The 16,469-nt window shown below is 43.8% G+C and overlaps 1 long non-coding RNA gene across 3 annotated transcripts in view; it reads left to right on the top strand.

Moving 5' to 3' along the window:
• Positions 1-13,725, top strand: part of LOC135178984 (uncharacterized) — a 50,381-nt gene extending 36,656 nt beyond the window's left edge. The window contains exons 1-3 of one of the 3 annotated variants that reach the window (XR_010303813.1): positions 49-115; positions 10,289-10,478; positions 13,620-13,725. This is a non-coding gene — a long non-coding RNA (uncharacterized LOC135178984). Of the gene's footprint in view, positions 1-48; positions 116-10,288; positions 10,479-11,120; positions 11,453-13,619 lie in introns of those variants that run through there. The other 2 variants (XR_010303811.1, XR_010303812.1) reach the window with 2 other exon arrangements.
• The last annotated feature ends 2,744 nt before the right edge of the window (positions 13,726-16,469 follow it).

Here is a 16,469-nt window from a genome sequence, read left to right as displayed (position 1 = left end):
GATTCTTCTTTTCTTTCTCTCAGTGAACCTCAGTTTCTAGCAGGAAAGGCATTACAACAAACTGTTCATTCTCTCCTTCCTGGATTCCCAGCTGTAGAAGGAATCAAGCAATGAGGTGAAATAATTGTTTAAAATTACTGAAAATGAACTTTGATCACAGCCTCAAAACTGAGACTCACGATCATTATATTTGCATCCTCATGAATGTACATGAAGTTATTGTTGTGTACCAGGGTATATATTTGTGTATTAACTTTGTCAAATTTAAGTGTTTGTGCTATGTCACTGAGCATGAAATGTAGTTACTTGGTTGCACCTGTTCATAATAATTGGATTCAATATTCATGAATGATTTTCCAGTAACCATGTGCACGAGCAGTGATCATTAGGACAGGCTTCCAGCTCCCCAAATGTTATACTGCAAGTGATCTGTGAGCTCTGACGAAGCAAAGGTTTATAAGGTGTCAGCTGATGTTTGGTAGTGTGTGCACAGGTTTCCCCTTAGCCAAGGAAGCTAATCCCTGCTTGTTTACTAAGGGAAATTCATCATCATGGAGCATTTAGGAATGGTGATAAATGGAGAAGGATCATAGAAACGAATCATAGAATCATTTCAGTTGGACAGGACCTTTCAGATCATTGAGTTCAATCATCATCTAACTACCAAGTCTGGTGCTAAAGCAGGTCCCTCATCACCACATCTCTGCATCTTTTCAATGCTTCCAGAAAAAGCATTTAAACCTCCCTAGGGATGACATCTACAGCAAAAAAAAATCAAATTGTGCAAAAACTAACAACTGTTAAGTGAGCTGAACCAGAAGCAGTCTGGAAAAGACAGAGGATGAAAATATTGAAAACTAAATGTACCAAGACTGGTAAAAGTCAAAAATGAAAAATCTAAGCAAGCAGAAGAAAACATAAACCATTAAGCTAAAAAAGATTATTTCGTTTGCTTTGCAGTAATGAAATAAATACTTTGTCTTCCAGGAGACCTTTGTTTATCCCTTAGCTTATCTGTCGTCATCCTGGAGTTTTTGAAAGGTCATGGGCCAAACCAGAGCACTGTTGTGAGCTTATAGGAGAAGCAGCTCAGGTTAGATGAGATAATGTAGTGAGAAGAACAGCCACAGACCTCTCTCTGGAGGGGCCACAGGGTGTGGAGGTGACCAGGGACCTGTGGTTCACACAACTTGTTATTGTCAGATTAAAAATCTTAAATCTCAGCTGCTCATTCTTGTTAGATCAGGTTATTACAATCCTTCTGCTTGGTGAAACAGCATCCAAACTACATTTCTATTCTCAAATTGTCTAGTTTATCTTTACCTGATAGCTGTAGTGGTTCACATGTAATTCCCTGAAGATGGAGATACGCTGTTTAGTAAGCCCAGCATCCAGGCTGGAAGATTGCTTACTGTAAAGCATGCCTTGCTCCAAAACATATTCCAGTAATCACTGCTATGGATGCAAAGCAAATATTACAGGTCACATCAAAGGTTTGGTAGCCACACAAGTACTGCACAGAGACATGTTCCTCTGTGCAGCACGAGTCAGCTGTAGTTTCATAGTCATGCAGGAGTGGACTCCAGCACAGCCTTCCTCTGCTCTGAAATCAGTGCATATTCCAGAATGAGGGGAAATAGCCTCAGGTTATGCCAAAGGAGGTTTTAGGTTGGATATTACTTGCCAGAGCATTGGAACAGGCTCCCTGGGGTGGTGGAGGAGTTGCTGTCCCAGGAAGTGTTCAAGAAATTTGTGGACATGGCACTCTGGGGCATGGTTTAATGGCCATAGTGTGTTAGGTTGAGGGTTGGACTTCATGATCTTGAGATCTTTTCAATCTGAAACAATTCAATGATTCAACAATTGTATGACTGTCTGGACTTGTCTAAATTGTTCCACCAACCTTTCAACATCCTCTGAGTATAGTCTGATCTAGTGATACAGGAAATAAGCAATTCCTGAGGATTATATGAACAGACAGGATTTAGCTCACCTCTGTCTTACTCTAACTTCACTTTGCTGTGGTTCTGCTGGGAAAATGCAGACATAAATCAGAAAGATCTAAAATGAAACATAAGTTGATCCAAGACCAGTAAAATCGGGAGCAAGACACTTTAACCCTGATGGACTTCTATTGCCTGCAATGCTAAGAAAGGACAAAGAAAGCTGAAGTGGTGATACCTCTAATTTTGGTGACGTTTTACACCAACAGGTATTTGCTTCAGGTGATGACTTGAAAAAGGCCAGCTCCGTTTTTAGATCTGATAAAGACCAAAGCAATTAACAGCTTATTCCCTGGACAAGCAATGGGTCAGGAAAAGCCAGTACGAGGGGCAAATTTAGGGGCTTTCACAGCTTCTGAGGCTGGTTAAGAGCAACCCTGCAGGGATTGGGCAAGTCTACCTACAAGGCTTATTCTGTATGGATGGAGGAAGCTCTAGAAATGAAAATAATATTTAAGCAGCAGTTGATATTTACATTGGCAAGGAGATAGTATTTTTTTTTCTCACCCCCCTGCTTTAATGGGCTTTCCTGTTAACAAGAGTAGTCAGACTCCATAAAAATGAACATCACAGAAAGAAGATTGCATTTGTGCTATGTAGGTAACTGTAAATTGCTTTTACTTTTTGATTTGCATAAACTGATAAAGACATTTTTCCTCTTTATTTTTTTTTAAGAGGAGTATCCAAGTTTGGCTTTTTACATAAGTGCTTATCATAGAATCAGAGAACCAACCAGGTTGGAAGAGACCTCCAGGATCATCCAGTCCAATCTAGCACCCAGCCCTATCCAGTCAACTAGACCATGGCACTAAGTGCCTCATCCAGGCTTTGCTTCAACACCTCCAGGGATGGTGCCTCCACCACCTCTCTGGGCAGCTCATTCCAATGCCAATCACTCTCTCTGGGAAGAACTTCCTCCTAACGTCCAGCCTGTACCTCCCCTGGCACAACTTGAGACTGTGTCCCCTTGTTCTATTGCTGGCTGCCTGTGACAAGAGACCAACCCCCACCTGGCTACAGCCTCCCTTCAGGTAGTTGTAGACAGCAATGTGGTCACCTCTGAGCCTCCTCTTCTCCAGGCTAAACACCCCCAGCTCCCTCAGCCTCTTCTCATAGGGTTTGTGTTCCAGGCCCCTCACCAGCTTTCTTGCCCTTCTCTGGACACCTTCCAGCACCTCAACATCTCTCTTGAATTGAGGGGCCCAGAACTGGACACAGGACTCAAGGTGTGGCCTGACCAGTGCTGAGTACAGGGGAAGAATAACCTCCCTTGTCCTACTGGCCACACTGTTCCTGATGCAGGCCAGGATGCCATTGGCTCTCTTGGCCACCTGGGCACACTGCTGCCTCATCTTCAGCCTCGTATCTACCAGTACCCCCAGGTCCTTTTCTTCCTGGCTGCTTTCCAGCCACTCTGTCCCCAGCCTGTAGTGCTTCTTGGGGTTGTTGTGGCCAAAGTGCAGAACCCTGCACTTATATCATGCCTCATGCCAAACATGCAGTCTATCTTTTTTTTGTCTTGGTCCCTCATTAGCTATATTTTTGGCTCACAAAATATAGAAATACTGACAAAATAGATCTTCCCGAAGAACACAGCTATTTATTGATCCTGAATTCCGAAAACTTGTGAGCTTTGGAGTCACAACTAACCTCCAATTCATTATTCATCATTCTGAAAGCTGCTTAGGAGTTCTATCATCTTGTTTCACAGCTTCAGCTCCCCAAATGATGAATTTTCACTCATACCATGTAATGCAGGAAGAACAGAATGCAATTTGTTTTGCTGTTATCTATTTGATAAAAATATGTCCCACGCTAATGCCAGGAGACGGCAGCAGGCTTCAGCAGAACAGGTTAGATTTAGGTTATGGTAATGAGATTAGAGGCAGACAAAATAGAAGATAATATGAGCAGAAGACCTCGTGGAGAAATACAGGGATTTTTGTAATGGAAAGTTTAATATGCATCACTTTTAATTTATCACTTTCATCTCTTGCTGCTTTTGAAATCTAGTTAGTAGCATAATATTGGCCTAGAGTTTTAAGGAAGCAAATGTCAGCAGGCATTATTAATCTCATTTATATATAATTGTATTGGGGGAGGGGAGGGAAGGGGGGGAAACAACAGTGTTTATCTTTGCTTTGAAGCCTGCAGATATTGTGGTTGTTTTGCATAATGCACATGGGTCTCAGTTGCTGGGTTTTTTAAACTACAAGTGAATATTAAACACTTATGGTCAGTGTCTGAACACTGCTCAAAATGTACTGAGTGCATTCTCCACTTCGCTGGCTGCAGTGCCAGCCACTGCTTGAGCACTTAGATCATCCTCCTCCTCTTTGTAAAGCCTGCTGTGCTTCAGAAGAAAGGAAGGTGCCACCCAAAGAATTTCACGGAATGGTTTGGTTTGGAAAGGACCTTTTTAAAGGTTGTCTAGTCCAATCCCTCAGTAGTCAGCAGGGTCACCTGCAACCAGATCAGGTTGCACAAAACCATGTCCAAAGTGACCTGAAGTGTTTCCAGGGGTGGAGCATTTACCACCTCTCTGAGCAACCTGGGCCAGTGTTTCACCACCCACATCACAGAATGGTTTAGGTTGGAAGTGACTTCAAAGATCATCTAGTTCCAACCTCCCACCATAGGCAGGGACACCTCCCAGATTGTAAAATATTTCTTTTCCCCATCTAGTCTGAATCTTCCCTTGAAAATCATCTTAATGTTGCAGCTGCATGGAGCTTTGACCATTTGCTGGATCCTTCCTCTGATGTTGGTTAAGGGACAAGAAACATATTCTGCAGTGTGTAGCTGAGCACAGAGGTGTAAAGCCTCTCTGGAGCTTAAATGCATCCCCTGATGCCCCATGGCTGTGTCTCTGACTGAGAAATTAAGTTATGCCTACAAACTTTTGCCCATAAATCAGTAAGTCAGGAGCTGTTACTGCCGCTATCACCACCCTCACTGTTGGTGTTCAGACAGCATTTGAAACCTTCAATTAGCCTATTGCTTATAGCTGAAACACCATAACATGAACTTATTGTAAGGGAAAGCTCCTCCAAGTTCCTCTTCCCCTTGAGTATTTCTGTGTTTGCATTGCCTGGAATCCAGCACTTTGTCAAGGAAATATTAGGGAAACTACAGTCTGTGATCTTTGTGATTCCATTGAATACTACTGCCAGAACTGCAGGAGAGACCATAAGAAGTGGCCAGCTGCCTGCTGACCAATTCCCACTGAATGGAAGCCCATGCTGCTTTTTTCTCAGTTGTGCTTTAGCAGTGGCCAGCTAACTCATGGGCTTCTCTTTTAAAAAGGGCTCTAACATTGTCTGTCAAAAATGGACCTATTTCACTCTGTTGTGAGGGAAAGAAAATCTTGGGGTATTTTGTAGCTATCTAAAACTTGTTTATGTGAAACACAGCTCCATGTGGGGTTTTGGGAAGGGGCTTTTTGGTTATTTTTTCAGAGTCTATGCTCCAACCAGGAGCGAAAACTGCTCTCTAGAACTGTCAAATAGCAAATCACTTTTCCTCATAGTTTGTTTTTCAAGGATTCAATGATCTGAAAGTTTCTTTTTCCAACTTAAATTTCTAATTTCTGGAGATCTTGCAAAAAAACCAAACAAACCCACACTAATGAATTTATTTTTCCTGACTGCTAGAGGATGCATTTTTAGGTAGCAGGATCTGTAAGTTATATTCCTTTTGAGGCTCAGTCAAGTTTGGTTTTTTTAAACTACTTTTGACTTTTCTTATCTGTGGCTGTGATGGTTTGGGTGTTCCCTGCCCCCCAACACTATAGAAATCACCCAGACGAGGCTCAGCTGGCTCTGTAAATATGAATGAAGCTTATATTTACAGCTAGCACAATATACAAGCAGATATTTAGAGTATATACAGATATGTACAGAAATATACAAGGTAAAAGGTAATCCAGGAACACAACTCCCCTCCCAGAAACCTGAGTCCCCAGGAGGGGCTCTCAACCACCCCTGCACCTTCCCCCTACCCCTTGCAACCTTACCCCAGACCCAAGGAAGATTGGAGGTTCGTCCAGGGGGTTAGGAAGCAAAGAGGGGTGAGGTTAGACATGCAGTTGTGCCTTATCTATGTTTTAAGTCTTGTTTTTGTACATCTCAGCAAGCCTATGAGGGAAGTAGACATCACCATTGTTTTCCTTTCACAGCCTGTAAAGTAGTTCTTCTCAAACTAGCACAGTGGCCACTGAGATAAATTAAACTCAACCCATCCTGCCATCTCATCCAGAAATCCAAATGCTCATTACAAGCAGCCAACCAGTTCTGGGCTCCTCAATTCCAGAGAGATGTTGAGGTGCTGGAACATGACCAGAGAAAGGCAACAAGGCTGGTGAGGGGCCTGGAACACAAACCTTATGAGGAGAGGCTGAGAGAGCTGGAGGTGTTTAGCCTGGAGAAGAGGAGGCTCAGGGGTGACCTTATTGCTGTCTACAACTACCTGTAGAGAGGTTGTAGCCAGGTGAGGGTTGGTCTCTTCTGCCAGGCAACCAGCAAGAGAAGAAGGCGACACAGTCTCAAGTTGTGCCGGGGGAGGTCTAGGCTGGATGTTAGGAGGAAGTTCTTCACAGAGAGAGTGATTGGCATTGGAATGGGCTGCCCAGGGAGGTGGTGGAGTCATTGTCCCTGGAGGTGTTGAAGCAAAGCCTGGCTGAGGCACTTAGTGCCATGGTCTAGTTGACTGGCTAGGGCTGGGTGCTAGGTTGGACTGGATGAGCTTGGAGGTCTCTTCCAACCTGCTTGATTCTACGATCCTTTTTTTTTTTTTTAAGGTGTTGCAAATCACAGCCCCTCTTAAAACTGTTCCATCTGAGTTATTCTGAACTTTTTTTTTCCTCTGGCACCTCATCTCACACTGGCTGGCACAAGTCTCGCGCTCCTCCATGTATTGGAAACAATAAATTCAATGTGACTTGCTGCAAAGAATTGATAGACTGATTATAACGTGCCAGCTCCAAATGCAGGAATTAAACAACCAGCTTTCATCACACCACCACTTGCTTAAGGGAGGAATTCACACATGGGGAAACTTCAGATCCCATAACGTACACCATGGAACTTCAGATGTTCTTTCTCGTGCTTTCTTAGCAGTATCTGCTAACACAGGAAGGTTTGCATTAGAGATGGGCTTGAGCTACACAGTACAGATTTAGGTTTTGCTTCCATCTACACATTTGCAAAATTGGAAGAAAATGAGCTTAAATGATGGTCCTAAACAGAGTATGTCATGGGATGGGGGGCAGAATTCAGTTGAGGGAAAAAAGCATATTATTCTGTTTTGGACTGCATGTAAGGAAGCAATTTCTGATAGTGAGGGTGGTGAGACACTGGCCCAGGTTGCCAAGAGAGGTGGTAAATACTCCCATTGCTGGGACCACTCCAGGTCAGATTGGATGGGGCTCTGAGAAGCATGCTCTAATGGAAGAGCTGACTGCAGAAGGTCGTGAGGAGGAATTGTTCATCATGAGAGTGGTGGGAGCCTGGAATGGGTTGCCCAAGGAGGTGGTTGAGGCCCCGTCCCTGGAGGTGTTTAAGGCCAGGCTGCATGGGGCTGTGGCCAGCCTGATCTAGGGTAGGGTGTCCCTGGCCGTGGCAGGGGGGTTGGAACTAGATGATCCTTGTGGTCCCTTCCAACCCTGACTGATACTGCGATAGAAGGGTTAGGCTAGGTGATCTTGACAGGTTCTTCTTTACCCAGAGCATTCTGTGATGCTGTAGCCTTTGGTGGGTGCAGTTCTGTGCTAACAGGCATAGGCAGTGAAACTCTGAATTGTAATTTATCTCTTTCACATAGGTTTTCACAGCACTATTGTTTGGTTCCACCCACACAAAGACTCTGAATTCCTCTATAGCTTTCTAGGCATGCTGAGTGTTTTGAGGATTTTAAAATGAAATTAAAAGTAGCTTGCTAGCACTTGGTAGGCTCTTAATCTGGGCAAAACATGGAAAGAAGAGCCTGGCTAACTCAAGCAGGCACTGGATGAGGCACTTAGTGCCATGGTCTAGTTGACTGGATAGGGCTGAGTGATAGGTTGGACTGGATGATCTTGGAAGTCTCTTCCAACCTGGTTGATTCTGTGATTCTATGATTGCCCTAATGGGAGCACATCTGATTCTTCAAGGTTTTAAAAGCATCTCTTTCAGTGGATTCCTCCAAGACACTCACTGCAGGTGCCACAGGACAATTCAGAGAAACAAAGTGATCTGAAAACTCACTACATGTGAGGGAAAGATGGGGGGGTGGGGGGGGAATAAAATAGAGAATCATGAGTTACACAGGTTAGGTTAATGCCACGATTCCCTTCAAAAGTATCCAGAAAGGTAAAATATGCATTTCAGGTTCAATTTAAGAAAATCATAGTTTTGGGGAATGAGAACTGGTAGAAGAGACTGCCTGAAAATCAAAGACAGTCAAGGAAAACAGGGAAGGCTGAGTGAATTTCACAGAATGTCAGGGGCTAGAAAGGACTTCAAAGCTCATCCAGTCCAACCCCCCTGCCAGAGCAGGATACCAGACCACATAGCAATGCATCCAGGTGGGTTATGAATATCTCCAGAGAGGGTGACTCCACAACCCCCTGGGCAACCTCTTCCAGCGTTCTGTCACCCTCACAGGGAAAAAAAAATTCCTCCTCAGATTTCTTTAGCTACAGTAATATTTGCTGTGGTGCCAAAGGAAAACTACATCTCCTTCTGGCAGCTGGGGACTACCAGCAGCACCAGTAAGCACCATCCCTGAAAGCATGCTAGTGTGCTGAGTTCATTGGGAGGAAACGTTTTCAAGCACTGCAGAAAAAGAGAGAAAAAAAAGACTGCATCAATAATCCTAACCCCTTTGAGACTGGAAATGTACACATGTACTCTGTGGAAACCTCACTGGGAACCTGTGGATCTTTTCTACTGCTGAAGGAGATGAAACAGGCAGCAGCCTCTGCTGTTTACTCTGCCAATATTTAATATAGGTAATAGCTCCGACTCTTCTTCTCTTATTAAATGCCCTCCTTGATCCCAATCTGAATTATTTGCATACAATCCAAAGCAGGATGGATGCAGGACTCCTGGGAGTGATGGATGACTTTGGTGCTTCAGCCCTGGGTTGTCTAGCATGGCAGTGGTGCAGAAGGATCTGACTTTCCATTTGTTGAGCACTTCCACTTGGGAAATATTTTCCAGACATCTATGCCTTAGTCTCTTCAAATATATGCCAAATAACTACTGCTTCTGGTGTTTTTTGAAGCATAATGTTAAACAGGGTTAACAACATACCTACACCACCCCCTCACCCCCCATACCCTCTTTCTCCCCCTCTTTCCAGTTATATTATGCATGTGATCTTTCCATGCTCAGTGGCATAAGGATCTGCTGTGTGTGTTTGCTTTGTACTGTTATATTTAATGTGGTTTGAATGACCTTCTACCTCCATTAAATTACACATGATCTAGTTTCTCAGCAGGGCCATTTATGATCATTTGTCTTAGATTTTATGTATTGCTTTTCATTGCCCATCGCAGAAATTGTCTTACTTGCACTGAATAAAAAGTGACAAGAACTGATGGAGTATCTTAGAGACACTTTGGAGCTTTTAGATTGCAGAAATGTTAGCTTCTGAGCTGCAGGCCCTCCCAGGGTGGATAACTGCTTTACAATAGGATCAATCCCACCTTGAGAGACACTTAGAGGGAGGAGAGGATAGCCCTGCATGCTTGGTAGTCCTTGGCAGGGAAACTTCTTGCTACCTGGCTAAGCTGGTTTGAAAGCAGCTCTGTGATGTCTCCTTCAAAGAGGAGCTCATCTATGACCTTGGCTCTGTGGATACTCAGTAGGTTATCTACAGGCAGGGCACTAGTCTCATAATGTGGGGTTTTAACTTGTGCTAGCCCTTTCAGGACTTAAAGGGGGACTATCACAAAGCTGGGGACAGACTTTTGCTCAGGACCTGTTGAGACAGGACAAGGGATGATGCTCTTAAGCTAAAAGAGGAAGATTTAAACTAGATGGAAAGAAGAGATTTCTTTATGCTTAAGGTGGTGAAACACTGGCCCAGATTGCTCAGAGAGGTGGCAGAAGCCCTGTCCCTGAAACTGTTCTAGGTCAGCTTGTCTGGGGCTCTCACTAAACTGATCTGGTTAAAGTCTGCCAACTGCAGGGGCATTGAACTAGATGTCCTTTAAAGGTCACTTCCAACCTAAACTATCTGTGATTCTATGTTTTTAAAAAGGAAATATCTCCTAACCAGCTTTACCTGTGTTTCTTTCCAAGAAAGACAATGCTTCCAGAATTGGGAAGAGAGACAGGAAGATGCTTCAAAAGTGAGAATTTGAAAAGGTGCAATGAAAACAAGCAAGGGAGAGGTCTTCAGTGGAGGCTACTGGAACCTGACGGAGCTTTGTGACGAGTCTCTGTGTCTGCACTCCATGCACACTGGGGAAACATTTGCAAACTGTCACAGGTGAGTGGAACCAGAGAACAGGGAACTCTGAGTGACTCTTGCTGTCCCCTCCTCCAAATGGAGGAGACTCTGCTTTGCATGATGACATTTAAGAGAAGAGCCAGAGTATTAATCTTAATACTGTGACATATAGTAATGCTACTGTGATGTTTAGAACCTTGAACTTGGATCTTTCACAGAGAGGACAGATGTAATCTGAAAAAGGGTAAGTGGTGGTTTTCCCCTTTGCTGGGTCAGCTCGAGGTCTTATTCTCAGCTCTTAGTGAGCCCAAGTGCAGAGCCTCTGCATAGACAGATGGCAGACAGAGACCTCACTCTCTGCAACTCCTTGAAAGGAGGTAGGGTTTAATCTCCTATTACTTGTTGCTTGGGAAATGAGAAGAGGAAATGGCCTCAAATTGTGCCAGGGGAGGTTTAGGTTGGGTATTAGGAAAAAATTATTCCCTGCAAAGATTGTCAAGTCCTGGAACAGTTTGGTGGTGGACTTCCCATCCCTGGAGACATTTAAAAGCCATGTGGATGCGGTGCTGAGGGACATGGTTTAATGGCGACCTGGCAGTGCTGCGATTCTGGTACAACTTGACGACCTTAAGGGTCTTTCCCAACTAATTCTATGTTTGTTTTTCTCTGATTGTTTTATAGATTAACATGGACAGTATGGACAGAAATTAAGAGTTGCTTGTAAATATAGAAACCTGAAGCCACATCCATAATAGACTCCATACACAAATTACTTATCAATATTGCTACTTGCATTCGGTGTGATAAGTGGCAAATCTCTAACTGCAGAATTTAAAACAAATAAGTAAATGGACCAGACAGTCAAATACTGCAGAGATGCAGTCAAACCTCAGAGATACAGGAGATAAGAAGGGTGGGGGGAAGCCAAATCTCTTCAATCTTTGCAGATGCTGTCATGCTTCTCTGAGGTTGTACTAAAAAAAGTCTTGTTTCTGCTCTCCATTGCCCTTGAATAGCACCATGTGAAACAAAAGCAAACCTCCTCCAAAGGGTAAAACTAATCCTTAAAGGAGCAGAGTTGCTTTTTCTGCTTCAGTACAGAGGTTGCAATGAATTGTATCAATGAGGGGTTTCTTGGTTTGGGAACAGTTTGCTGTAGGGTCTGTGAGTGCTCCCATCTCTGTGTTAGTTTAGTTGTCTTCAGAGATTAAGATGACTGAAGAAATAACTATTTTAAGACTAATGTTCCTCTCCCATTTCTGGCAAAGGTCACAAAGGATTTTTTGGTTCTTTAGGTTGTTTTGGTTTTTGGTTTGTTTGATGGTGGATTTTTTTCTCCCTGCCCAGGGAGAATGTAGATGCCTCCTCCCTGGGGCTGTTCAAGGCCAGATTGGATGAGGCCTTGAGCATCTGAGTCTAACTGAAAAGAGCCTTTGCCTATGATGAGGAGGTTGGATTAGGTGATCTCTGAGGTGTCTTCCCTAAGCCACTTCATGATTCTATGATTTCATGTTGTTATTCTTTGCCTGTACCACAAACAGGAGGCAGAAGAGAGAATTTGTTTCTTGAGGGTTCTTTGGGAACACCCCAAGACATTAACAAAACCAGCACAATCCAAAAGTAAATCTGAGGCTCATCTGATTTTCAAGGATCAATGAAAAATGTGTGTGTGTGTCATTTCTCAGAGACACTCAGATTTGTTTCCTGCTGTTCTGCCCTAAGCTTTTTCTTCATTATTTTTATCTCCTGTGAATGCAAAATTGAATATGTCCAGAAAATAAATGCAGCACAGCAGAAGACAAACTCCAAAGGTTGTGAAGTGAAACAAAAATCTGCAACACCAATGGTCCAATTATGCAGAATTAACATAAACAGTTTACCTAACTATTTTTTATGGCACATTAGCTTTTCTGGAGGGAGGGAAAAAACATTCTCTGGTGCTTGAAATGCAAACATCTCAAATGCACATCTCTGCATACCCCCTCTGAAGGTCAGTAGTTTTATTTGTGTCAGGTATGGCTGTGCAGTCGATATTTGTTTTATTTCTGAAACAGCTCATGGCAGTTATTAAGAAGTGTCTCTTCCTCTCCCCATGCAAAGGCAAAATGTTCTCACTCTGCCATTAAAAATGTTGATCCAGCACAGAAACACAGTTAAATTAAAGCATGAGTGGTGACTGTGTAGGAAATCTGTGCACGTGCTTTCTAACTGCAGAAGGAAAAGGAGAGAGTATTTGCATCTCAAATATTGCAGACCCTCAGGTGGCTTTTTTCTTGTTGTCATCCCAGCAGACAAAAATGATCTGAGCAGGTTTAATGTGAATGCTACCTCTGAACACCCCACTCTATGTACATGTGAAAATATTTTCCCCTTAGAGCTGTCTGGCCCTTTACCAACCTCCCAATGGCCATGAAAATAAACTGCAGTGTAAATTATGCTTAAAAAATAAAATCAAAGGGTGAGAGGAAAATCCATATCTGCAGAATTCTTAATTTGAGCTTCCAGCCATCTGGCATTGTGCTCCCGTGGGACCATGACCTCGCTCTATTTGCTCTCTGTTGGTACCTCTTTGGTTGCCACACTGCATGTGAATGTTGCCTTCAGTTGGTAACTTTTCTCTCCTCCCTCTCCTTCCTCACTGCAGCTCTACTAATAGAAGTAAAACACAGTGTCACTCACAAAACACTTGGTGTAGGCAAGGATCCTCAGCTGCAAGGAGCAGTGCAATAGGAAGTAGGGAACCGTGTGCTGGGGTAGGTCTAGGCTGGATGTTAGGAGGAAGTTCTTGACAGAGTGATTGGCATTGGAATGGGCTGCCCAGGGAGGTGGTGGAGTCGCCGTCCCTGGAGGTGTTCAAGAAAAGCCTGGATGAGGCACTTGGTGCCATGGTCTAGTTGACTGGCTAGGGCTGGGTGCTAGGTTGGACTGGATGATCATAGAATCATAGAGAATCATAGAATCAACCAGGTTGGAAGAGACCTCCAAGATCATCCAGTCCAACCTAGCACCCAGCCCTATCCAATCAACTAGACCATGGCACTAAGTGCCTCATCCAGGCTTTTCTTCAGCACCTCTAGGGACGGTGACTGCTCTCTTCCAACCTGGTTGATTCTATGATTCAGGGGTATCTTCAATCTGACCTGTTGCCATGCAGTTGTTTTACTTGTGCTATGCTTGCAGGTGGCTTCAGTGTGAGAAAGTATGTGGCCAGAAGAATCACTTGGTTCCATCTGAAATGTTTCTGCATGTTTGGCCAGTCTGCTTTCCAAGTGCTTCCTAAACCTCGACTAAGGTAACAACAGGATGTTCAGATCTGTCCATACATTTTCATGTAAGTACATAAAATAAACATGTGACTCTATGTCCTGCTTTTGCTGGAACAGAGTTCCAGGCCCTGCAGGCCATTGGTAATTGGGAGTCATCAAGGGCAACTGACAGGAGCTGGCTACAGGTGTGTCCCAGACTGTGAACCTTATGCTCTGCATAAAGGGGAAGTTTCATATTGGTGGGAGGCTTCTTGCTTGGGCTTTTCCTTCTCCTGCTCTTGAGGACTTTATTCCCATTTTTGTGACCACTGTAGCATTGCTGGGCTGAGTAGAACTTCTTATATTTTATACTGGTATTAGTTTTGTTGTTTCACTAACTGTATTTCATTTCCTCCACTTTTCCCAATTCTCCTGCTCTGATGGAGAGGGATCATCAGGTGATAAAGCAACTGCTACACTTTGGCCTCATGTATGGACTAGAAGTAGGCTGTGCATAGCAAATGTCACTGATTTGCATTTTGCTGTGGTTAGAAGAGCAAATGAGGAGCGTATGGAAATGCAAATATGATTGTTCATGCTCAGGGATATCAATGCAGCATTTCAGTTTATGGGTCCCTTCCAACCTCTGACATCCTCTGACCCTGTGATCTCCAGAGGTCCCTTCCAACCTGTACCATTTAGTGGTACTGGGTTGATTCTATGATTCTATGTCCATGAAACCACACCCTGAAGTGCAGTGCTCACTTGGAGGCTGGGGGAAAAACTGTTCTGCCATGGTTGTTGTGGAGGGGATTTCTCTATTCCTCCCTTGTTAGGGGGAGGTGAGAAATTAATTTGAGGCAGTTTTGACTTTTTATAAAATTATTTATTAAAATTAATATTTACAAATTTACACCACCCCTAACCACTATGAAATTCAAGTTCGTTTGCAAAGTTATGAAAATAGCTTTGGGATATATTTACAGGGATTGATTATTAAATGGAATTATCAAATTATTAACAATTATTGACAGAAAGATTCTTAGGCTTAATGCCTCTTAACAGCTCTAGTGTTTGCCCAGCAAGGGCTGAAACTGTGTGTGCTCTTCAGGTAGAGGTTACTTACATTACAAAAGAATTGAAGCTTACTTAGGTGTGCTGTACTTAAGTATTAATCATTAAATCACCCTCCTGGGAATCTGTCTCAGCATGTGCCCAGTATTGGGGTCTTGGTGAGCTGGAGTCTGTCCCGGCTTGCAAGGGATGATAAAGTTTTCCCAGTCTCTGGGGTAAATTGAGTTTTCTCTAACCTTTTCTCCTGGGGTGATCTCTGCCTTGGAGCTGCTGCTTCTGGAAGCCGTGTGTCCAGGGATGGTCAGCTGGCAGGATTCCAGGTGCAGGAGAAGGATTTGGTCCGCGTAGCTTCTGACACGGTTTGGCAGCTAGTAAGCTGCGTTTGCAGGTTTGCAGACTGTCTGAGGGCCTGCTGAGCTCTGGGTCTTTCCAGAGTTACAGGGTAGCTGGCAAGTAGTATTTATGCTGTGCTGCAGGGAGCTTTAACTCCGCAGATGAATCAGGATAGCTCTAGGCTTTAGGCAGGGGGTCTCTCGGCTCCCCATATATGTATGGTGCAGGCATGAATGTGCTCTGCTTCTCAGAGGGCTTGCAGATAGCTTGGCTGCGCCTTGAGATCAATGCATGAGGTCTGAGCCTCTGTAATGCTTGCAAGTGAGCAAGGCCTGATCCTGTGTCTAGGCCAATGCAAGTGGGTCAGGGCAGCAGGATGCTGCTGTGGATCAGAGCTGAGTCTAAAATGCTCCAAGCATCTGAACTGGTAAACAGTCTGGATCGTCTGATCGGACTGAGCATCTGACCATGTGGTGCTGCTGTGCACCCCTCTTTGTAGGCTCTGTGGCTGAGATTCGTGGCTCATTGGACATCTAAAATGACCAATCAGGTTGGCCATAAGCCAAACCTTGCCCCAATAGGCAGTAGAGACATGCCTGGACCTCCCAATAGGGGATTACGTGCCTGGACCCCAGGGTACTCGGGCTGGGTGTGTGTGTGTGTGTGTGTGTGTTACACAATTTGTTTGCTGCCTCGTGGGTCCTGGCAGAAGAACATGTCCGGGCATGTAGAGGCATAGAAAAGCCTCAGTTTTGGGGCTACTGCCCCTCCACCACAATGGTCTAGTTGACTGGATAGGGCTGGGTGCTGGGTTGGTCTGGATGATCTTGGAGGTCTCTTCCAACCTGGTTGATTCTAAGACAGTTACATGGACCTATCATGACACATAGTCCTGTGGCTCATGGACTTAGCTACTTGTCCTTTCATAACTATGCTACTAAACTCAAGTTACTTGCTTTCTAGACTAACAAATTCCTGGAGACCCACGCATCCTTAAATATGAGTCATAGCAAGCAGAGAGACAGCTGAGCCTCAGTGAAAAGGAAACAGGCTGTCCTATAACCTGCTATAATTTGGGACAATTATAATTAATTAGAATTATAATTGTAATTCTAATTATGCCTTGATATTGCAAAGTTGGGAGAGTGTTTAGACATTCCACTGAGGTTGGTGAAGTTAGTTAGGGCTTTTGTATCAATCTGAGGTAGATGAGCATGGTCAAGAATGAAAAGGAGACTCCTATAAAATATTTTCATAAGTATGGCTCAAAAACTGTGATAAAAAGATTTTAATAATAGGCCAGAAGAGTAAAGATTTTTCTGTTGGATTCAGAGATGTTCAGCTTGCAGAGGTGAACAATGTCCATTTGATGTGATAT

This window comes from Pogoniulus pusillus, chromosome 10 (assembly GCF_015220805.1).
Source record: "Pogoniulus pusillus isolate bPogPus1 chromosome 10, bPogPus1.pri, whole genome shotgun sequence".
Lineage (NCBI taxonomy): Eukaryota > Metazoa > Chordata > Aves > Piciformes > Lybiidae > Pogoniulus > Pogoniulus pusillus.
The sequence above is the reverse complement of the archived record's forward strand: the minus strand, read 5'-3'. Positions and strand labels throughout refer to the sequence as shown.